The sequence below is a fragment of the Panicum virgatum genome, chromosome 8N (genome assembly GCF_016808335.1).
Source record: "Panicum virgatum strain AP13 chromosome 8N, P.virgatum_v5, whole genome shotgun sequence".
In the NCBI taxonomy this organism is placed as follows: Eukaryota; Viridiplantae; Streptophyta; class Magnoliopsida; order Poales; family Poaceae; genus Panicum; species Panicum virgatum.
The window spans coordinates 28,388,390-28,412,135 of record NC_053152.1 but is presented as its reverse complement, the minus strand read 5'-3'; the positions used below and the strand labels follow the sequence as shown (position 1 = coordinate 28,412,135).

Genomic DNA, 23,746 nt, shown 5'->3' with positions numbered 1-23,746 from the left:
TTTCCCCTCTTCCCTTCCCCGGCGCCCATACACTGGCGCACCACCGGGGGACGCCCCAGGGCGACAGCTGGCCGGCCAAGTGGCCCAGCGCGCCCCTGGTTTCCCCAAAACCGATCCCCATGGCTCTTCCCTCGCTCGGCACACGTCCTGGACGCACCAGCAGCCGCCACGCCTCCGACATCGCCCTCTGGTGCCGCCACCTCGCCGCTGGTTCGGCCAGGTCGAATGGCCCTTCCCCAGGAGCTCAAACCCTTCGCCACTAAGCCTCCTACCCTATAAATAGGACCCTGGACTGATGTCGCGTGCGTTCACCGCCGTTTTCCCCCTCCGCCGCACTCCATTGCTCCAGCGAGCTCGAGCTTGCCGTGGAGCAGTCTCCTCCACGCCGCATTGCCTATCTGACCTCCCCATGCCCTTCCTCATTGCTCGGTGGTGCTCGGGAGCCCAGGACCGCCGGAGCACCCTCACCGGCGACAACCGACCCCTACTGCCGCACCACGCCGCCGATGAGCCCCTTCCCGGCCACCCCAACCCCGACTTCCAGCACCAAAACATGTGTAAGGTCTCCCTCTATCGATTCCCCCACCTAGCCCCCGCCGCCGAGGCTGAGCCTCACCGGAACATCGCTGGAGAGCGAAGCTCTGCCCGAGCTCCGATGACCAAGGACCTGGTTGTAAATTAAAAGTTAGATTCTAGGGTTTAAAACATAAAAGTTACATGAACTCCTAGAGTCAAATAAGTGAACTTTGAAAATGTATAGAAAATCGTACAAAAATGGTAAAAATAAAAATCTAAATGTTTTGGAATCCTTGCAATAAGATCTACAAGTTGGTCCAATGACCCATGGGCAAATTCTGGATATTTTTGGCTCTAGGTTAAATGCAAGAATAAATAGGGTATATTTGTTCTAGGAGTTTGGTTCAGTAACTCTAGGAGATTTTTGGGTAGATGTAACTTCATGCTATTTTAAGATTTGTGTAAAAGTTTGAACAGATTTGGACCCTATTTACAAGGTGAAAAACCCCACTTGGTTAGATCTAGTAGCAAACTTTAAATATTGTTTCTGGATGTTTGACTCTAGATCTGTACATGAAACTTTGTCCTTGAGTTTAGATCACTAAATGATCACTAGTGCACAAGTTTGGATATTTTTGGATCTGAGTAGCTATATCTGGGATTTAATCCTTGAAAAGTAGCACTTTATTATGATAAATAGTTCCTGTTCCTAGAAAAATCTGGTAAATTTAGTAGCACTTCCTTTTAGTCATGTAAACCTGTTTGCAAAGTTTGATAATCAATGGATGAGTACACTAGAGATGATTTACTCATGCTGTCATCTGGCTAGATTTGTTATTTTTGCTCTGGTCAGTATAATGCACTTTTTATTTGTGATTTTTGTACCAAAGCTTGATATCTGTACCACGATGCTACAGAAAAAGTTTGAAGTGCTTTACTTAACAGAAAGTAGCCAAAATATTTATGCATGTGTTCATGTTGATAAATTCAATACTAAATTTATTGTTAGAATTAATTGCTGATATTTTTACTGAAGCATGTGTAGGAGTAGACTAAGCTCTGGTAAAAGTTTGGTACACAGAAACCTTATGTAGCTCTATGTAGCAATCGATTTTGCCATGTACATGTTTAAGTTGTCAAATTTGTTACTCCTAGTTTATGCTTAGTTAAATTCTGGAAAATTTACAGTAAGTAGTATATCATGTGTAGGTTTTACTATAAAAATTTGAGCTACACAATCCTTGTTGATCATTCTGTAGAAATTTTGTTTGATTCCGACATGCTCTGTTTTAATCATTTTGCATGCTTGCATCCCTTACTATTGTTAATTGAAAATTTTACCGTAAGTTCTTGAGTATATGTTCTGTACTGAATAAAATTTTGAGAACCAGAACTGGTCCCTAGCCTCTGTTCTGAATTATGCAAGTATCCTTATGTTTATTATCCAGAAAATGAAACCTCCCACACAGATAATTTTATAAAGTAAAGTAAATATAATAACTACTCTATAAATGACTACCCAGTTAAATGAATTAGATAAGCTCATCACTAAAGTAATAATTTTTTTGGACTGCAACTTTATCATGAAAGAAAGAATTGAATTTATGTCATGTTGTAACAAAGATCATCTTGCATTCATATAGAATCTGTCAACCTGGCCGACGGAGTGTACGAGTTAGTACCTACCAGCGATACCGTTGTTGAAGGGTTTTCTTTGAATTTAACTGTATTGAATCAAGACCTGGACCAACGTCCAGAAGAGCCCAAGGCTGACAGTGCTAGTGCCCAGGAAGGCAAGCCCTGGTGCATCAATCCCATTATTTTCGCGCTTATATATATATATTCAATCTCTATTATAATATTTTTTTATCTGCGCATTGACATTCTTAAGAGTTGGTTGAAACCATAGTTGCATGCTCCTAGGTTCCTATGTACTGTTTACCCCAGTTCACTTCGACTAGTTGCCCTGCTAACTAGGAACAGTAGAAGTCGAGTGGTTTCCTGCCTCTCGCGAGATTATAGGAGTTGACTGACCTTACTTACTGCTGCAACATAAGGAAAACATGCGAGTTGTGTAGTTGTGATACCCCATTGGTGTAGTAAAAATTCGTGAAGGTTGCGGTGTGTGGCACAATTCGTTAAGCTTTTGAATGTAGTAGCCACATGCCGAGATTTATGGTAATCGGTAAGCTAAGAATTTGATTGGACTGGCGAGTGGAACGATCCTGCACCCTCTTTTGGACTGGGTCTAGGATGAGCGCAATATGCGGCTGCAGAGTGGTCGGACTCTGTAGTCGATGGGGGTGCCCCGGATCCATGAACTAGAAAGAAAAGGGAAAAGTCGTGTGGGTGGCGTAGTTCTCCATATGTGTGTGTTAGGTTTACCTTGCAAGGTTAAGAAACCCGATTCGAATCGTTCGCCTCTCAGTTGAGACTGCTTAACAATTTATATCACATAGAGTAACAAGTGGAACTCGATGGAAAGAAATGTGGTTGTATGCTTAAATGTTTGGATTACCATGCATGTCTAGAAATAGGTTCTTACTTAGAATGGTTAATCAACTTTGAATCTGAAAGTTAAAACTTGAAATTAAGGACCTATCTTTGTTGCTTTTCAGCAAAATAAACCCAGAGCCATATCAGTCTTGCATGTCTAGTTAAGTGGACTAAGTATATCCGTTGATGGGTAAGCCTTGATGAGTATTAGTATACTCAGCCTTACTTGTGGCACTATTTTTTATGTACTAACTTCGAGGACATGATTGCTGGTCTTACTTGGCCGTGTACATTACATGTTGGCTGGTCTGTAGAGTGGGACGGTCCCTCAGTCGGTGCTGACACGCCTCCCACTGACTGATGTCTCGTACGGGCTTTATCGAGGCATTACCGTTTTCGCTAGTTGTTGTGTTTACTTCTTCCACTGCAATAATGACTCTCGGATGAACTTGTGTAGTATATGACTCAGTAGTACTTTGCTATTTCAGAACATGGTTTGTAATAATTAAAATTTCCCGCTGCAACTCTGAGATGTAAGAAATGGTATGTGTTGTATTCTCTGGGTTCGCCTTCGTGTAAGTGTTGCCGGTTTCGATACTGGATAGCATGGCTTTAATCGAGATTTTACTCGAGGAACTGCCGTTGTAGTGCGATTTGGATCGGAGTTGCCTAGCAACGATGATTAGCACACTTGGCACATTTTATTTTGGGTGGTTCCACCATGCCTAATTGGTGCGAGAACTCTCTCTCCTCGCACCTCAGCTGCCCACGAAAATCGATCACTAGAGGGAGGTAGAAGATAAGTAGCACTACCTAATGGAAACAGAAAAGTAGAGTTGTACATGACCGAGTACGCGGCTGTACATATAGATTTCACCCTGCAGGGGTTGTAAACCTGGACCCATTCGTGCTGTGGCTAGCCGGGGGCCATTCCGACTAACTCTGGAGCACCGGTCTACTGTCATGAAACTAACGACTACGGCCACCATCCTGCTTTCTCGGGTCCGGGCGCGTCCTTCCTCGAGAGGTCACCCTGGGACTGTGTAGCCTCCTTCGCATCTCAAGGGACACGAGGTCAACACCTCCTCCTCCTACACTGATACCCTATCCTCCTACAGGCTTGGCACCACACTTGCTAGCTTTGGACCGGATCCTTCTGCATAGAGGATAATTTGTGTGCACACTTACATAGTCCCACTAATCATTTAGTTACCCCAACCAGTTACTTATATGCCGAGGTGAGCATCTTCGTCACATCTGCGTATCCGCCGCAACTGCCGCAACGGTCCATGGTTTGTACCCATCACAGGTACTACCCCTCAACTCCTCTATCCCACCACATCTTCCCGAAGGAAACATGCACCCGCCATAGGTGCTCCAGGTGCTCCCTTTTCTCCCTCTTCCGCAAACATCAGGCCCCCAAGTAGGCGCCTCCTTCTTCTCTCTGACAGCTTGGCCCCACGTGCAAGTCTTGGAGGGATCCCGTGCGGCTCAGGGCGATTTGGCATGGCTTGGTGCGTGTGCGTGAGTATGTGCATGCAGAGCGCCTCCCAGGCGTTCGATGGAACGCTGATGTCTGAACTTGCGGATGGTCCACATGTTTGGATCTCCGAACCGGCAGATGGCCCGCCCATTGGACGCGGACTGTCTGTATGTTCGGCGTCTGGACACGAAAAGATCGGATCTCCAATCCGGCGGATGGTCCGCCCATTCGACGCAAACTGTCGGCAGGTTCAGACGTCCGGACGCAAAACCTTTGGACCACCAAACTGGTGGATAGTCCACCTATTGTACACAGATGGTCTGCTACGGCAACGGGTCAAACGGAGGCGGCAGTTTGGCATGTCGGCGGCGAGGCGTGCAGGTCAGGGCAACAAGGGCGGCGGAGCTAGGCGTGCACGCACACGGGTGCTCAAGAAGCGGAGTCTGCGGCGTGACAGCTGCGCGTGTGTGGCACTTCGGCAAGGCTGGAACGCGGTGGTGCACCACAGCAAGGCAAGATGGCAATGTAAGATGAGGCCAAAGGACATCAGGATGAGGCAAGGGCGGCGATGGCTCGGTCTTGCATAGTGCATGTTCTTGGGCACGTGCGTGGGGCACCTGGAAAGCTAGGGTCGCGACACGGCCAGCACATGGAACAAGGGGTGAGACGAGGTAGGGCGTGGCTCTGATGCGCATTCGCACGCGGAGCACAATCATTCTTGGTCCGCAGTGGCGCGACGGGTAAAGGAAGATTAGGGCAAAGGCGAGCACGAAGAAGGCATGGCTCCAGCGGCGCAATCAAAGGCTCGACATTGCAGAGGTCAAGCGGAGTGGTGCGGCTAGAGGTGAAAGGATGGGTCTTTCGACAGGGATGAGGGCGTCGGCAGCGGGGTGCGTTGGCAGCATGACGAGCAAGGCCTAAAGTTGGCCTCGCAACCGACACAATTCAAGGCAAGGCGGCAGCAAAGGTGAGGGCCATGGTGGGGTCATGGACAGAGTAGGGTTGAGGTGGATTGGCGTTCCACTGGCAAGGGTGGCAGCGAAGACAAAGCAGAGCAGAGATGGCAAGGCGGGTCAAAGCACTGCCCTGGGCGGTGTAGGGTGCGTGCGCGCGTTCGGCATGGCCGAGGCGCGACACAGAGGCTTTGTTCAACACAGTGGTGAGGCAAGGCTCGACAGCAAACGACGACGAGCACACATGGTGATCGCGCCGTGGCAGGGCTGATGAGAGCAATGCATTTACTTTGGGCAGCATCGGGTGTGCTTGCATGTGGGTGCTCGGGAAGCCGAGATCATGGCGAGGCAAGGGCCGGAATAGGGCAAGGACAGCGGGGTGCAGGTGAAGTCCTGTGGGTGTGCATTGTGAGCGCTCGAGGAAATGCCTGAAAGGGCTTTTCCTCAGCCTTGCCGCGACATCGCAGTGCATTCACGTGGTTGCCATGCACAACAAGGCCATGACGAACTCACAACGTGGTCCGGCTGGGCTCGGAGCTACCAACGGCAAGGTCTTGGCCTTGGTGTGGGGTCATGCTCATGTGCGGGGTAACAACATGCATGGTGCGGTCACAGCCTAAGGCGAGGTAGAGCACTGCAAGGCGGTGCAGCACAGGCAGGGTAAAGGCAAAACAAAGTGGCTCAAACGGAGCACACTCAGGGTGTTTGATGAAAACACGATGGCGAAGAGGTCTGAAGGCGGAGGTCACGTGCGCGAGGCAGTGGCACACCAGGCTCGCGGTGGCAAGGACCAACGACGGTGAGGCTGGGACGGAGGGAACAGCTCGGCTTCGCCAAAGGCACAGCCTCTGGGCTTGGCCGGCAGAGGTTTAGGCGTGCGCGCGCGGGCACTTGGAAAGCTAAGGCTCTGGTAGACAGATAGCGTCGGTGGGCCCGTGTGGTTCAGGAGGAGCACGTCGGGCTCCTACACAAGAGACAAGGACGAGGAAGGCCTACAGCTCACAACGGGAGGGCTTATCGTTGGCTGTGGGCATGACAACGGCACAAGGAAAGAAGGGCGAAGAGGGGCGGTGGCCTACCCATCGGATTTGGGGAGGACAGGGGCGATGCTATGTCGCGTAGGAGCAGGCGGACTGATGCAGTGCATGGAGCGCGGCGGGGTTGGTGTAGTCGATCGGGCGCAAGCTCGGCGACGCTCCTCTATGGCGTCGCCTTGTGTTCCTTCTCTTCCTCTTCTTCTTATACTCTTCCTCCTCTCCTCCTCTTCAACGGCGGAATAGGGGAGAACCCCGAGAGTTTGCTAGGGTTTAGTGGAGCGGTGGCCGCGGGTTTTATTGGTGGTCCGCTAGGGTTTGAAGGGTGCGGCCGGGAACAGACATCGAGGATTGATGCCGAGGGTCAGTGCACGTGCTCAGGCTACGCGACGAGCATCTAACAGCCTCCCACGCGTGGTCTAGGGTTCCAAAGGGCTTACAAGCGGTCAAGGGCTGGTGCGTGCATGCTGCAGGCGTGACGTGGGCGAACGCGAGGTGCAGCAGCGATTGTGGCTTCTTGTCACGGAGCGGGGATGGGGCACTCGTGGCGTGGGCTTGGGAAAAAGTAGAGTAGAGGCGGGCGGTGCCCGTGCGGGGGAGAAAGGGGAACAGGGGGTGGCTGACTAGAGGGGGGCTCGTCAGTGTCCCATGCGGCGGTGAAGGGAGCAGCTCGCGCTGGGCTGGCGAGCTGGGCCGGTGCGCAAGTTGGCCCGCATAGGCGAAGGTGGGCTGGCGGGGGGAGCTGGGTTGGCCTGTTGGCCGGGTCATCTACTCAGTCGGGTTGGGCTGGTTTGGTATTTTGGCTAGGTGGGTTTGGGTAGGAAACGGGTTAGGGCTAGGTTTAGGGCTGTGGATCGGGTCAGGATTGTTAGCGGATCTGATTTGATCTTGGGGTAGTAGATTGGGTTAGGAATAGAGCCGGGTAGGCTTAGTTAGCATTTGAATTTAAATTCGAAGGGCACACTTCGAATTTAAATCCCACTCAATTATACAGGGTAGATCCAATAAATCCAAGTAACACCAAATATGTTCACACTAATACTTACTTTCCTTAATTTAATTTAGAAATTTAATTACTAGGGTTTTTAGGAAGGCAGAATTCACACTTAAGTATATCGAATTATAGCATTACCATAAATTTTTTTGAAATTCACAATTTTTGATTATTTAACATACCGGAAAAATCTGGGAAGTTACAGTTTGGCACTGCAAAAATGTGGTGGTGTTCGATAACAAACAATCTTCTTTCTTGTTGGTCATCTACTCGACTATGCACTGGTTTTGTACATGGGCTATCCTTCAATGACCTACTTCTCAGGACAAGCTTGTAGCGGTGTCTCATGTTTTGGCAGAGGTGGCCAAAATTTTTTTTGCACGGGCACATGGGTGGCGGTCTAGTCTTAGGATCGACAGTCATTAGTGTGTCAGGATTTTTGTCAGACTATCTCTAGGCCGTGTGCCGGTTAGGTAGAGACCGGGAAAATTTCAAGATGATGTATCACTTTGATGTATCTTCTTGAAATCAATAAATTCTTTTCAAAAAAAAACTTCCCTTGATCATTCATCTTACTATTTTCCTTGTTGATCTACATGGAATCAAACTAAATCTTATAGTTTTCATCTGACTTGTTTCATCATTTAAGGTACTTTATGCATTACCTATATTTCTGCATATTTTTTTAATATGAAAAATGGTCAAACTTTGGTGACCTAAGGTCAACATGGTCAAACGTTTAGAAATAGAGGGAGCAACAAACTGCATTGTCAAGTAAAGAAAATATCTAATAAGAGCAACTCCAAGAGACTCTCTATATCTCTCATTATTGTTAGGGATAGAAATTTTGATGAAAAACTACCCTTCTATAGATTCTCTAAGTGGTTGTCCAAATGTGACCATTCTCCATTTCATGTTTCTAGCTAGCCAAAGATAGATAACGAAAAATGGCTTTCTAGAGTGTACATAAGATATAGAAAAGCTGTTGGAGGGTGAAAACATATGGAAAGCAAATGTTATGCATAAGGCTATCCAAATGATAATTTAGAGAGTCAAATTTAGAAAAACTCTTGGAGATGCTAGGCAAATCTTCATAGATTAAGACTAATATTGAACAAGGTTTTTTTTCACGGTTTAGCACAATTAACACATGATAATAGTTCCTCTGCTTCTAAATATATTAAATTAATATAACTCAATCTCTCTCAATAGAACAAAAAATTCCCAATTCATGGGGAACAGTGTTAAATATTTGACTTGTAACTTATATAACATATGTTATAAGTCCTCGGGGTAAAACTCTTTTTTTGTGAAGAAGTTCTTTTTGAACAATCTAGTACCCCTTCGTCCCTAAAAAAAGTTACTACAAAGAAAACTAAGAAAATAATTAAAATTATGAAACAAACATTCTTGATACTATTTTACTAATTTTTAGATGTTTGTTTCATAATTTTACTAACATGTTTTTTCATAGTTTGCATCATATTTTCTTACGTTAGTAAAATTCTTGTAGTAGTGGACATTACAATGCATATTTTAAAAAAATGTTATAATTTTTTCATCATTATTTTTCATATAATTTTGAACTCCAATAATTAATGGGTTATTAATATCCTAACCTATTAAAATAATGATAAAAAGTTATGATATACTTTTCTAACATGTGTTATGATATGTACTGTCTTCTTGTACAATTTCAATTTGAAACTCCATATATGCATGAAGAAATGAAAGAGACAATTGTATTAGAGGTAATTTGAATCAAAGAGCATAGTTTGGGGTTTAAAATGAGCAAAATGATTGTTTAGCGGGTGCGGACTTTGGCTATAGTTGAGGGGAGTAATCTAGACTTTTTCCGTGGCTAAATGGTTGGGCTTGGTTAAATGAAATCTACCTTAATAAATTTTGGGAAAAAAATCAATTTACACTCTCAAACTGTCACAAAAGTTTGATTTCAAGGTCAAAATTGGGCAAGTTTTGCCCATAGGGTGATTTCAAAGGTGGTTTTAAACTAGAAAATTCATAAGTAATTCATTTTAAATCAAAAAAATATGAAACTAGTATCAAAATTTTCTGAAAATATAACATATATGTTGGCACTCTATTTTTTAGGTATTTTGATCCAATTTTTGCATATTTCTAGTATTTATTTGCTTGTACTTATGTCTACTATTTTTCAATAATTAAAAATCAAGTAGATCAATAATGGATAATAGATAGGTTACAATTTTTAGAAAAGATTTTTGTACCAGCTTCAGATGGTTTTCCGATTTAAAATAAATTAGTTTGGTTTTTTTAATCTGAAATACAAAAGTACCTTCAAAACCACCCTAAATGCCAAGTTTGTTCAGTTTCAACAGCTTGATGGCCCTCAATATTGGGTTTTGTCGTTGAAGGTTAGCCCGAACTTTTACCATAGTTCGAAGGTGTACACCATACTTTTTCCCTTGAATTTAAGGTTAGCCCGAGGCTAGCTCAACAATTTAATTTATGTATTTTCTAACTAAAAAATACTAGGAAGCCCGGCCAAATAAAATAGTCCTAATAAGTTTCACATGGGACGGGACTATGCAAGAATTGGCTTAAAGTTAATCAAGCTTTTTCGGACCGACCATATCCGATACGGTCTAAGAGCATGTCCAGCGGTCCTCCAATAATACTTTTCCAATAACAGGTATTGGGTGATGTCCCAATAGCAATTTTAGAATTACTGGGAGCGTTGCTTTTGCAGTCTCCCAATAACCTTCTTCCAATCCAACTTTTTATTGGGAGAATCATAACTCCCCATTATTTAGGGTGAGTTGGGGTGAATTATTGGGTTGTCCCAATAATTATTGGGAGAAGGGAAATATTTTAAGAGACTGTTGGAGCACTATTTTTTTATCTATTCTCCCAATATGGTAGTTGAATTGGGGATTGGAGACTGCTGGAGGTGCTTTAAAATGCTTAGGTTTATAGGGTGGAACGAGTAGTTAATATTTTTAGATTATTTATATAGTTCATCAAGTGTGCTCAGTATTGATATGTTTATGCATCTTTTACAAGAAAATGTAGTTTATTTTACTATAACTACTGGAAACCCTTTAAGTTCCAAGTTTTTTGCAATTCGTCGAGAATTAACGTGCACAAGCAAACATCAGGATAGCCGCAGCTGCACTGTCCATTCCAAACCCAACCGGAAGCAACAGCAAAGCGATCTCCATTAGGTGCCTCGGATCTGAACAACCACTGCTTTACTTCCACCCTTATCTGCCAGCAATGCGTAACCTCATTAGGTGCTGCGTGCATGCTCAGCGGCTAAGTGCTGATAATCGATGGAACAGTGCTTAATAGCGTCGACTCTATGCTCTAGTCGGTTAAGATATTTTCTCGATTAGTGGTGTATATGTTTGCTGGTGATGTGTGAAATCACAGTTCTCATGGGATAACAGAACTATTTCCTGGTGATGTGTGCAATCACAGTTCTCATGGGTTAACAGAACACCAGGAAACGAGGCTTTGGGTCTGTTTGGTTAGGCTTCCAACTTGCTTACTTTTTTTTAAAAAAAAGAAGCCAACCAATGGGGTTGGCTGTCTCCAAAAGTCACATCTAAAAGCAGCTTTTTTGTACTTCAATCTTCACAACCAGCTCCTCTTGCTTTTCTTGGCTATTAGGGATAACTTTTGCTCGAAATTAGCCACCTACCATTCATTGTGTTGGTACCGGTTCATTTTCTTCCTTATTTCCTCTCTTCCATTCCGTCACCTCACGAGGGCCTCCGCTGCCTCGCAATCACGCATCACTCCACCAGCACTCGTCTCGGCCAATCAGCCCCCCCCCCCCCCCCCCCCCCCCCGCGCCACGCCTCTCTTGTTGATTGGCAATGGAAGCACATCTTTTGGGTTGCTCAACATTTGATGAAACGTGTCATACTTTCTGTACAACTTTGGGAATTTTGCTTAATACCTTTTTTATAGGTGTCATGGGGAATTCGCGGCAAGTCTTCATTTCCCTAGTGAATTTACATAATTCAGCTTCTGAGCATCTTTTTATTTTCAGGGGCGCCACCTATAGAACCCTAAACTTGTATTAATCGCCCTTCAAAAGAAATTAGAGATGCTCATTATTGATCCAAGTTATTTTACACTGCTCCCTGTAGACATGGTGTCTAGACTACATTTTTGTTGTATCACCCCCCGGTTTGTAGAGGTAGCAAGCAGGTGGTGACAACCCACTTTTGGTTAGAGTAACCCTCCACGTCCGGATATATCACAATAGCTACATTACCGGAACTGCCTGGTCTTTTTTTAACTGAAACTGTCAGCCAAAGCCCCCCGGCAACAAAAATAAACTAAAAGAAATGTAAGAGAGTTCTTACAGTGTCACCAACTAGAGGTTGGGGCGACACAGAGCACATAGACAAGAAAAGAGGAAAACATGAGTATAGCGAGCTCAATCAGAGCTGAATTGAGGCGTGCAAGCCAGGATTAATTTTAGGAAAATGGCTGATGACTTCTCTTTTGAAAGTAGCTTTCCATCGAGTAATGTCAAGGGATATATTCTCGAAAACCAGAGAATTCCACTCATGCCATATGCACCAGGCACCTATCATGAAGATCTCCAAGAAGAAAGGGTGAGCAGAATTTCTTTTGGCCACTTTTATCCTATGATAAATAGACAGATTTCCATTCCAGGCAACATTTAAATGCTCTATCTTTCACAAGTTGTTGGGCAGCTAAAAAAGAGATGATCACTTGTTTCTTCAATTCCTTGTTGGCAGACAGGACAGTGATATCCTTACTCAAGAAATTTTCTTCTTCTTCTTAACATGTTTTTGGTGTTGAGCTTGTCTTTCAGTAATAACCAAGTGAAAAACTTGATCTTCGGGATGCATTTACATTCCATAGCCAGTTGATGGATTTTAGAATGTTTATTGCAATGAAATTATGCTTGTAGAATTTGGAGGCCGAGTACTGCCCTACCACCTAGATATATCACCAGACATCATTGAGTTCAATCTATCCTAATCTCATCTCGGTAAGTGAATCATATAACACAAGAAGTTCATTGTATGCTTGCCTAGTCATTGGCAGTTTGAAGTTGTCAAGGAGGTTTTCTGCTTCTACTAACTTTTGTAGAGAAATTGTGTTATCCTTGGCAAAGAGCAGTAGATTTGGGAATTTTAAGTTGTGGAGGTGCCCTTGAGTCATGTCCCACCAGAAACTGATTGTATCACCTTTACTTGGAGAGCATACAGCAACCCCCATGTACAGGTTGTCTAATCTGAGAATGTCTTTCCACTAGAAGAACCTTTTTCCTTTTTCAGATGCGTGGTTCCCTCAGGATAGTATTTTTCCCATATGAGTTTTACCCATTGGACATTCTCCTTTCTGTAAAACTTATCCAGCTACTTGATTAATAGAGCCTCATTCTATAATGTGAGATTTGTGACACCAAGCCCACCTTTGCCTTTTGGCTTCATTACTGATTTCCATGCTGCCAAGTTGTAACCCTTCCTGTTATTGTCACATCCACGCCAAAGACAATTCTTCCTGTTTTTATTAATACTTTCTATTACCGTTGAAGGTAATTCAGAGTGCACATGTAGTATGTGAGTACAGAAGACAAGGTAGAATTTATCGATTGTAATCTTCCTGCATTGGATAGAAACTAGGAAGTTGCAGACATTCTTCTTTCCACTCTACATATGAGGGGTGCAAAGTCTTTAACTTGAGGTTTAGTTAGCCCCATTGGCAGTCTCAGGTAGGTGAAAGGGAAGGAACCACCCAGACAGCCTAGGATTTTTGCCAAGTGCAATGCTTTTGCCAGGTGCAATGCTTTATCATGGGGACAAGACACGATTATGGAAATTAATCCTCAGGCCTGTAGATAGAGTAAATTTCTGGAGCAAATCTTTGAGGTACCCTAGTTGTGCTTCATATCCTTTTAGAATAAGAATTGTGTCATCAGCATATTGCACAATAGGGAAGGGCATATCATGATTCTGATGGAAGGGGGGATGAGTGATCCATCTTCATATTCTTCTTTAGCACACACTGCAGCAAATCCACAACCAGGGCAAAGAGAAGAGGAGAAAGTGGCTCACCCTATCTAACTCTTCTCTTGCATTTAAATTCCATTCCTGCCACCCCATTCAGAAGTACAGGAGATGTGCCTGAGGAGCAGTGGCGGATGTAGGGGGTGGACCGGGTGGGCCCTGGCCCACCCTAAGATTGGCAAGACGGCGAGCTGTGCTGCTGTGACTACTACGAAGGCACAACGGCTGGCGGCAAGCAGAGGCTTGAGGTCACATCATGTATCTGGAGACAGTTGCACATTGCTAAGGACGTGAAGCCGTGTAGGGCACCATAATCCATATCCGCTCGACGACGCTCCATATCTGCTCGGCAGCGCTCAGAGCTTGTGCTCAAAGCAACGAAGCACCTTCACGGCTTCACTGTAATTTGCTTATTTGCAAGCACCAAGTAGCAAGCTAATGGTAATTTTGCAATTTGGTAGCTTGCACATTGGTAGCTAATTTGCTAAAACTTATATCATTCAGTTCAATACGATTGCTGTGAATTTTTAACTTGTGTAATTGCAATGCATAATTGCTGCGAACCATAAAGAAATATGATAGGGTATTTATGTTCTTCCCACACTTTTGCAGTGCAATTGTAATTTTACCCTCATTTTCCTTAACTTTGTAATTTTGCCCTTACTATTCACAAGTCAACACGATTTTGCCCCTAGTCAACAGTCAAAACAGGGGCAAAATTGCATTGAATAGGGACAAAATCGCATTGACTTTTGAATAGCAAGGGCAAAAACAAAAAAATAAAAAAGGGTATAATAACAATTGCACTAAGGTAGAATCAAGAACACCAATTTCTTAAATATGAAGCACATGATTTGTTTTCCTCTTATTGGACCAACCTAACTTCGAATCCGAAATTCTCCACTGGTGAGGAGAGAATGTCACCAATCCAGTTGATCCATCTGGAGGGGAACCGTTTTGCACCTAGCATTTCAAGAATGGCTTTATGTTCAATGAGATCAAAGGTCTTTTCAAAATCTAGTTTCAGGATGCAAATTTTTCTTCTTGATTTGTTTCACAGATGTAGATATTGAAAAGAAATCTTGTGTTCTCTTTCCATTAATGAAGCCATATTGATTCTCATGAACCACTTTTAGAGCAACCTTTTGTAATCTATTTGCAAGCACCTTGGCTATGATCTTTAAGGATGAGCTCACTAGGGAAATTGGCCTAAAATCATTAACACTTTCAGGATTGTCTTTTTTAGGACCGGTGCCATGTAGGAGGAGTTGATACTCTTTATGTCTGCCAAACCAAGGAAAAAATCATGACAAAGAACTACAAAGTCCGCTCTGATTATATGCCAAGCCTTTTTTGTAGAAGGATCCATTAGGAATCTCAAGAATGATATTGTTGATTTCATATTCAGTGAAAGGAGTGCAAAGCTCCTCCATATCATCATGGTGGTCAACAATATCTAGCAGGTCAAACTGCATATCTATATCCACACGTCCCCAGACCCTAGCCTTGCTTTAAATTCCTGGTAGAACATTGCACTTTTTCCTTGATGATCAGAAAAAGTGTGACTACTTGAATCAGAGATTTGACAGATGACAATCCTCATGTATCTTTCTATGGCCATTGCATGGAAGGATTTAGTATTTTCATCTCCAAACTAAACCAACCTCTATGTGAACCTTAGCTTCTAATAACTTCTTTGCATATCCAAAAGTTTAGCTATATGATCTTTCATAATGTGCCTAAAATTCTTTTCCTGCAGATGCAAGTCTCTAACCTCCTCTAGCTTGTCAAAGAAAGCAATTGTTAGATTGGAATTTGTGATGAGATTGGCAAGATTTGAAAATTTCTTGTGGTGACTAGGCTAGGGGTTATCCTTCTTTTGCCTTATATCCCACGGTTTGTTAGAGAAAGGTCGTAGGTGTTGACAGACCTATTGGTCCTTTGTAATCCTCCACATTCGAATATTGCATAGAGCTGTTGGTCGGAGTCGCCTGGCAGACCAGGTGTAAGCCGGTGCCCGAAGCGAGTATTGTGTCTGAGATATCGACCTTTAACTCAGCTATAGTGCTATCTTAGGAATCCTCTCAGCCTTTTGCCACCTATCTTGGTGTGTCCTTGGTTCGACTAGATTAGGAGTTAGTGCACACACGTTCCCTGTGAATTCGATAACCCTTGAAATACTTTTAAGTTAAAGCTACAACGGTATTCGTGCGCTTGCAGATTTATTCGTGACGCAAAAATACCTAACAAACTTTCTGGCGCCGTTGCCGGGTAACGGTCGATGTATCTTTCTTCTTACCTAGTCGTCCTTGTAACTTTTGCTTTTCTTTTCTGCTACCTCTACCCCCGCTATAATGGAGCACCCCTCTATCCAGTACTTCTCTGCTCCTACGGGCGAGTTCCTTGAGCCACCACCATCTGAACACTTGATTCTTGCATCCGGCTATGAACTTAGTCCCGACCTTATAGCTTTGTTTTCGGAGTTTTCCTTCTCCGGGTTAAGTAGCAAGAACCCAGACCACCATCTGCGGGAGTTCGAGCAGCTTTGTTCGTGCTTTGCCTCTGCAAGCACGACACAAGATGTCCTCAGATTGAAGTTATTCCCCTTCTCTCTTAAAGGGAAGGCTGAGCAATGGTACACGCACGCTGCAGACAACGCGAATGGCAGCTGGAACCACATCAGAAGGAGATTCTCTATTTCTTTCTTTCGGCAGAATGAGATGGAAACTCTAGGCACAACATGGGCAAGATTTTCACTTTTAGTGAAATCTGACCCTACCTGGTCGACACTCCATCCTTTGGTGCTTTATAAGTTTTATAAGAGTCTCGACAAGGGTTCCACCGATTATCTCGACTCTATCACTGGGGGAGTACCCCTCTTCAAATTCTCGGTTGAGGTTAATAAAATCACGGGGTGCTTTATAAATGTCAATGGAATGTGTTATGCTGGAATATCAGAGGCACTAATGCCACTGACAAATGGGATGTTGTCAGACAAAAAATTGAGGAAAGTGCTTGTGCTGTTGTATGTCTGCAAGAAACAAAGCGTGCTGCTTTTGATTCGGCCTATATTAAAAATTTCGCTCCCTGTCGCTTCGATAAGTTTGAATTCTTTCCCTCTCTGGGCCTTTCTGGGGATATTCTTGTCATTTGGAACAGCTCGGTTTTTTCTAGGGAAGTTTTGGAAACGAAACCTTATGCGATTACAATTGATTTCACTACAAATCATGACCAAAGTAAATGGAGACTATCTACTATTTATGGGCCTTGCCATCAACCCCTACGCTCAGAATTCGTAAACTGGATGCGTGCTCTGAACACAAACCTTTCTGATCAATGGCTTTTTGTGGGGGATTTCAACTTCTATAGATCTCTGGAGGATCGCAACAGACCAGGCGGTAATCTTAATGATACACTGATTTTCAATGACATTATTGGTCATCTTGGTTTAGTGGGAATCCCCTTAAAGGGTAGAGCTTTTACCTGGAGCAATATGCAGCAAACACCTCTACTTGAGCAGCTAGATTGGTTCTTTACAACTGTGAACTGGACAACCACCTTTCCAAACACTCTTGCTCTACCTTTGGCAAAAACTACCTCAGATCATGTTCCATGCAAAGTCTCCATTGGAACCTCAATTCCAAGGTGTTGGTATTTTGTAACATCACGAATAAAATCCGCAAGCGCACGGATACCATTGTAGCTTTCACCCAAGAGTATTCCAGGGTATCGTATCCACAGGAGAACATGAGTACACTATCTACGGGTTCAGACAGTCCAAGGACACACACTGGTGTAGGAGGTGTAACACCCGGTTTATAAAAGAACATAAACCGAGCAATCATATACGTGCCAGGATCAAGTCACACGTATATACAACAGAATGAACAGTATATCATAGCACATATCACGAATAAGACATAATAAATCGAAATACGAATGTTATTTATTTCATTAATGACAAAAATGTCTGATACAGCGGAAGCGAAGTGCAAACACGATAAAAACTCTCCGAAGCTGAAGCAGGGCGCCACAGGGACGTCGACTGGGGGACGAACACCAAGAAGTCCTCGTAGTCCTGGTAGCGCTGAACGAACTCCCTCGTGTCGGCAGGAACTGAGCAGTAGTAGCGTAGCCAAGAGGAAAAAGTAGAGAAGAGGCAAGAGTGAGTACACAACTTGTACTAAACAAGTATAACACAAACTATGAGGCTCTAAGGTTGGCTGACTGACTGCATTAGCTTTTAAGGGTTGGCAAAATTTTATTAAAGCTATTTACTACGAGTTGATGAATTACCATTAACCCAGTTACATAGTAATTAGTCAAATTTAAGCATGATACTACTGAGAACCAAACCAAACCAAACCAAACCAAGGTAACCCCGAGAGGCACCTCCCTCGTCGGAAGGAGACAACCCCACTAATCAAAAGGAGGATCTGGGCCGCTCATAACCGTGAGCACGGCTAGTATACCAGTTTTACACTCTGCAGAGGTTGCACATCTTTACCCACAAGTCGTGAGCTACGCTAGAGGTTCATCACACTTCCTTAGGTGAGATGACTAGCGACTCACTACGAGGCCGTTACAAAGAATCTCGTTGGTAAGGCGTAACCGCGAGAGTTAGGTCAGCGACGATGGGGCCCACCTCCGGGGGTACAAGCACAGGAGCGCAATCCAAGCACAGACCAAGCCGGAGGAGCAGGGACCATTGAAGCTTACTACTCTTGCCCCGCAGGTAAGTTACTCCAAACCAAAAAGACCTAATTAGTAAGCCAAGTCTATCCCATTCTAGCCTTGTGGTAGCGCTGTTGTCCCAGGTTGTCACTCTATGAACCGGTCCTTATGGAGAGTGGCCAACCAAGCACTAAGCACCGTGCCGGCCCCCTAAACCATGTTTCTAACAAAACCAGTTTTAACGAGAAGTGAGCCACTCAAGCCACACAGAGTGCCACTCTCAGAATTAAATTCAAGTAAACCATTAATCAATTTAATTAAAAAGGACCAGAGTGTGTTATAGCGCGGCACCTAGCACAGCTAACCAAAAATGCAACCCAAAGGTATATATAAAGGATATAAAGTGGCTAAGAAAGTCCTTATAGGCATACAGTATTAAAATGCAGTATGAAAATGTATTTAAAGGTGATGGGTTGTTCATGTTACACTTGCCTTCCTCGTACTACTCCTGCTACTGCTCAAAGTGCTCGGAAGATGGCTGCTCCTGGTACTGGTACTGGGGCTCCTCAGATGGATCAACGTCTACTCACGAACACATGGCCAAAACAATGCACAGTAATAAGCATACAAGCAAACACTAACAAAACTAAGAAACAATACATCAATACATAAAAACAGCACACTAAACTAGTCTAAAACTATTCTACGCGTTACAACGATCGTGTGGATATAAAGAACGCTTAAAACGGAGCTAAAACGCATAAACTAGAGCTAAAACAAGATTTAGGGGCTTATTTGTAATAAAAACAGGGTTCCAGGGACTTTTCTGCTAAAATAGAGGGACTAAAATGCAAATAAAGCATAGATCCAGGGGCTAACTCGCAAAAACATCAAGGGTGGACTGCGGGTTTGAAAACTAGAAAAGTCAGGGGCTCAAGCGTAAAAGGAAGGGCATACTTGGAAATACTTTTCACCAGAGATGGACTGCGGGTTGATTATTAGAAAGCTGGGGGCTCTTATGCAAAACTTGCAGGCGCTGACCGTTTTCTTCACGATTGACTTTGGCTGGGGCTGTTGTGCGCCATCGGATTTTGATCCGACGCCCGAGATTAAGGGGGTCGCGGGGGAGGCGTCGCTACTCGCCGGAGCAGAAACTCCCACGGCGGCGCTGCTCGGAAGCTCGCCGACGTGAGCGATTCGGGCGCTACGGAGGGTCATTTGGTCTAGGGTTCAGTGCAAAAGGGAGCGCTCGGCATGCGTAATCCACTAAGAACTTAGGGAGGCGGTACGGGTTTGGGAAAAAGGGGCCTCGCCGACAAGGGCGGCTCGGCGCGGCCGGAGTTCACCGGCGTGAGTCGTGTAGGCTGCTCTGGGCACGGTCAGGGCCTACAACTAGCGCAAAAAGGGAGAGCGTGCTGAAGGGATCCTCACCGAGGCTTGATTCGGGCTAGAATGGCGCACAAGGTTCGACGGCGGCGAGTCCGGTGGCGAAGCTCGGCGGGGCGCGATGAGTGGTTGCTGGCGTGGAGCTCTGGCCTTCTAATTCACCTTGGTTCGACTCCTGGCGGTCCTGCGGAAAGGATACGGGGGTCAGGGGGGCTCCGGGGTCACCGGCGGCGAGGAATCAGGGCGGCGGGTGGGTTACCTGCAGTGGGGGTTCGGGTGAAATCCCGGCGAGGTGGGGCCTGGGCTCCGGGGCGAGCGAGCTCAGGATCGATCCTGGGCACGGGACGGAGCTCCAGCGGAGTTCTTGGCGGTTGTGGCGCAGCAGGGCGGCCGGTCCACGGCGGCGCGGGGGCTCTGCTCCGAGCGGAGGCGAGGCGGGGCGATGCGCTAGGGTTGCGGGGTGGCGGCGCTAGCGGGATGAGAGACGCAGGGGTACGGGGAGCTATTTATAGTGCGGCGGTGGTGACCTGGGCGTGCGTGCCCGTGATGGAAGGCTGGCGAGATCATTGCCGGGGATTGCGGGCGGGCGTTGCGCGAGGGCTGAAGGAACGGGATGACAGGTGGGCCAGGCGGGGCAGCGAGGGGGAGAGGGGCGACGCGCGGGCGGTGAGCGGCTGCGGTGCGGGCCTGCTGGGCGCTCGCGGTGGCTGGGCTAAGCGCGAGCGGACCGGGGGGAGAAGGGAGATGGGCCGCGGGGGAACCGGCTGGGCCAGCGTGCTGGGCCCATTCGGGAGAAAGAAAAGGGCTGACTGGACCGCGGGAAAAGGATGGGCTGGGCTGGGCTTGGGGTTTGGGGGTCTTGGGCTGGATTTCTTAAAGGGGTTTGGGTTTTCTTTATCCTTTTCTATTTCTATTTCCAAAGCAAACAAAGTTTGAATTCAAACAAATTTGAATTCAAGCTCCCTAGCACTCAACCAAAATAAACAAAATATGCACCAGCATGAATGCAACAACAAAGTTTTAACCTTAGACAAAATTTTAATCACTTAATGGAACAAAATTTTAGATTAAATGCAAGTCTAACACAATAAACCTTAGAAAAATTAAATAGAGCCAAATAAATTTATTATTAAATGCTGGAATTTAAACTAGGGTGTCACAGGAGGATAGGAAAGAGAGGACTTTCTAAGATCTATAATCTATGTTTAGAAGAAGAGATCACGTCGCCGTTATACATCGAGCTATCTGTTTCGACCGGCTTATACAAGCCGATAGCTCCAGTAATAATGCTCTATCCAATATCCGAATGAGGAGGATTACTAGAAGGCTCGAACAGGGCTATCACCACCTGCCGGCTACCTCTACAAACCGTGGGACTATCAGACAACTGAGTGGTATAGTCCAGCCTAGACACCACGTCTACGCCTTTCCCTACTAACTCTAGAGGCGATCAGGGTTATCCTTTTCTATCCAAAACCCACTCTAGAGTCAAATGCTACTCGCTATCATACACATCATCTAATATAAGGCAGAGATGATAACTTGCGATCTAAACTTTAATTCTAAATAAGTAAAGAAAGTCTCGAACACTTATAACCGAATAAGCATCCGTCGAGGCACAAGCGGAGAAGAGCGCCGACAAGTCCCGCACATCCCCCGACTATCTCCCTCACTCTCGTAGACGTATAATTTGGAGAAGAGCGCCGTTACCGACGCCCCTCCTGAGTACCTCTACTCCTAAACTCCCTAAGACAACTCTCACCCAAGTGAGAACTCAAGGGAAGAGTGAATGGTGTGGTGTGTGGTGTGTGTTGTGTTCCTATTCTTACCCCCTCCCCTTGTATTTATAGGAGGGAACCACCAGCCTCTTGCCCGGGAATCGAGCACCAACCACACAGTGCCACGCACTGCCACGCGTCATCTAAGAGTCGGTGGGGCCCGTGGGCCGTCGCCACTGGATCGGGCAACCTAGAGGTCGGCCGACCGTGGGCTGGGCCCGTTTGCCCCGGTCTTTGGTCAGAATACTGCTAGATGGGCCCCCATGCCATGTATATGGGTAAGGGCCTGTCTTGAGTCAGTTTTGGTGCTCTGGTGGGCCCGTGGATCCTCGTGAGCACGTCTGATTCGTCGGGAAGGTGTTGCCTCGGATCGATGACGTGTCACCTTGCTTATGAGCTTCGTCTCTCTCATGTGCAGCTGCCAAGTGGGCCCTTTTGGCCTTTGGCCTTGCTTGTGCTTGGCCCAGGAATTTATGCATTGGATAATATGCTTGTCATATGCAATTTTGGCCCATATTCACGTGCACACATTCTCAGACCAGCATTGTAACACCCTAATTTAATTTTCCTAGTTAATAATAAATATAATTGGCTTTATTTAAATTTCTAAGGATTTTTGTGCTAGTCTTGCATTTAATCCAATTTTTGTTCCTCAAGTAATTAAAATTTTATCTTAGGGTTAAAATGTTTGTTGCATTCATGCTGGAGCATTTTCTTTACTTGTTTGAGTGTTAGAGTTGAATTCAAATTAAATTTTGAATTCAAATAGTTTTGGTTGAGTTAGTTTGAATAGGAAAAGAAATAGAAGAAAAAGAAAAAGAAGCCCAAAACCCCCTCACAGTTGGCCCACCAACTCCCCCCTAGAACCCAGCCCAAAACCACCAAGCAGCCCAGCAACCCAACCCGCCGGCCCACTCCTTTTTCTCCCGCGCTCAGCCCGCGAAGCGCGAGGTCCAGCTCCCTTCTTTCCTCTCCCGCGCGCAGCCCATTTTCCTCCTCCCAGGCCTGCTCCAGCGCCGCGGCCCAAACTTCCCGCGAGGCCCAGCGCGCCCCGCTCCCAACCGGGCCCAACGAGCCGCTCTCCCGCCGCTTCAGCCCGCGAGAGCGTCGCCCGCGCTCGCTGACCGCCTGGGTCCGCACTCGCCCGCGTCCCCGCCGCTGCTTCCGCTGACCAGCCGGGCCCACTCGCCAGTTTCTTCTCCCCTGCAGAGCAACCACCGCGCCCGTCAAGCCGAGATTCCCGGCGGGCCTTCCATCCAGGGCACGCCTCCCCAGGATCGCCTGAGCCGCCCTATATAGCGCCCCGCGCCTCTGGGACCCCAACCCCCACCTCGCAACGCCGCCCCAAACCCTAGCCTGAGTTCCGCCTAGCTCCGCCGTGCCGAGCTCTTTGCGTCACCGCGTTCCCAGCACTCCAGGGCACCCCGACCACCGCGAGCTGCAGGAGGAGCTCCACCCGGAGGCCACGAGCTTCGTCGAGCCCTTCCTCTCCGACCTAGGCCCCGCTGCGCACGGGATTTCCCGTGGAGGAGCTCCGTCGAGCCGCGCCCGCACCGCCGGAATTCTGCCACTGCGCCACACCACAGTCTACCCCGAGCCCCTGGTGAGCTTCGCCATGTTCCCCTCTCTCTTTTGTGCTAGAACCCGAGCCCCAGAACCGCCAGACACCCGCGCCGGCGAATGCGCCGCCGCGCCGTCTGCCCCTCGCCATGGCAAGCCCTGTCCAAGCTTGGGAGCCCTGTTCTAGGTGCACAGGTGGATTACGCGTGGTGCGTAGATCCTCCCTGGCCAAGATCCGCTCGTTTTCGAGCCCGGGAACGCCAGTTAGGCGAGCTCCGGCGAGCTCCCAGCCGCGCGCCGCCGCGGAGAGCTCTGTCTCCGGCGTCAGCGCCGCCACCCGCGCGCACCGTCCATCCTGGGCCGCCCGATCTTGTTTCAACACGCTAGATTAGATTAACTTACCCCTTAGATCTAAACCGTTAGATCCAGATCCAGCGGCCCACGTGCGTGGATACCAGTTCGGCCGGTATGTTTTGCATAAGAGCCCCTCCGTTTCTTTGAATTCAACCCGCCATCCTAGCCAGTGTAAAAGTAATTACGTTAAGGTCCGGTTTTTAGCACTTAACACGCTGAGCATTTTAAATATCAAACCCGCCGTCCAGCCCTTGCCTTTTTGCATGCTAGCCCTTGTATCCAAGGTTTAATTACGTTTAGACCCTTAGTTTTTGCAGAAAACCCCCTGGAACTTAGTTTTTCTCGCAGATAAGCCCCTATAACTTGTTTTTGGCCTAGATTATGCGTTTTAGCTCCGTTTTAGACGGTCTTTATATCCACGCGATCGTTGTAACGTGCAGAATAGTTTTAGACTAGTTTAGTGTGCTGTTTTTATGTATT

The 23,746-nt window shown here is 46.3% G+C and overlaps 1 long non-coding RNA gene across 1 annotated transcript; it reads left to right on the top strand.

The window, feature by feature from the left end:
* Positions 1-11,817: 11,817 nt before the first annotated feature.
* LOC120686345 lies at positions 11,818-14,045 on the top strand. The gene is made up of 3 exons (XR_005680144.1): positions 11,818-12,089; positions 12,413-12,493; positions 13,615-14,045. It is a non-coding gene; the product is annotated as an uncharacterized LOC120686345 (long non-coding RNA).
* The last annotated feature ends 9,701 nt before the right edge of the window (positions 14,046-23,746 follow it).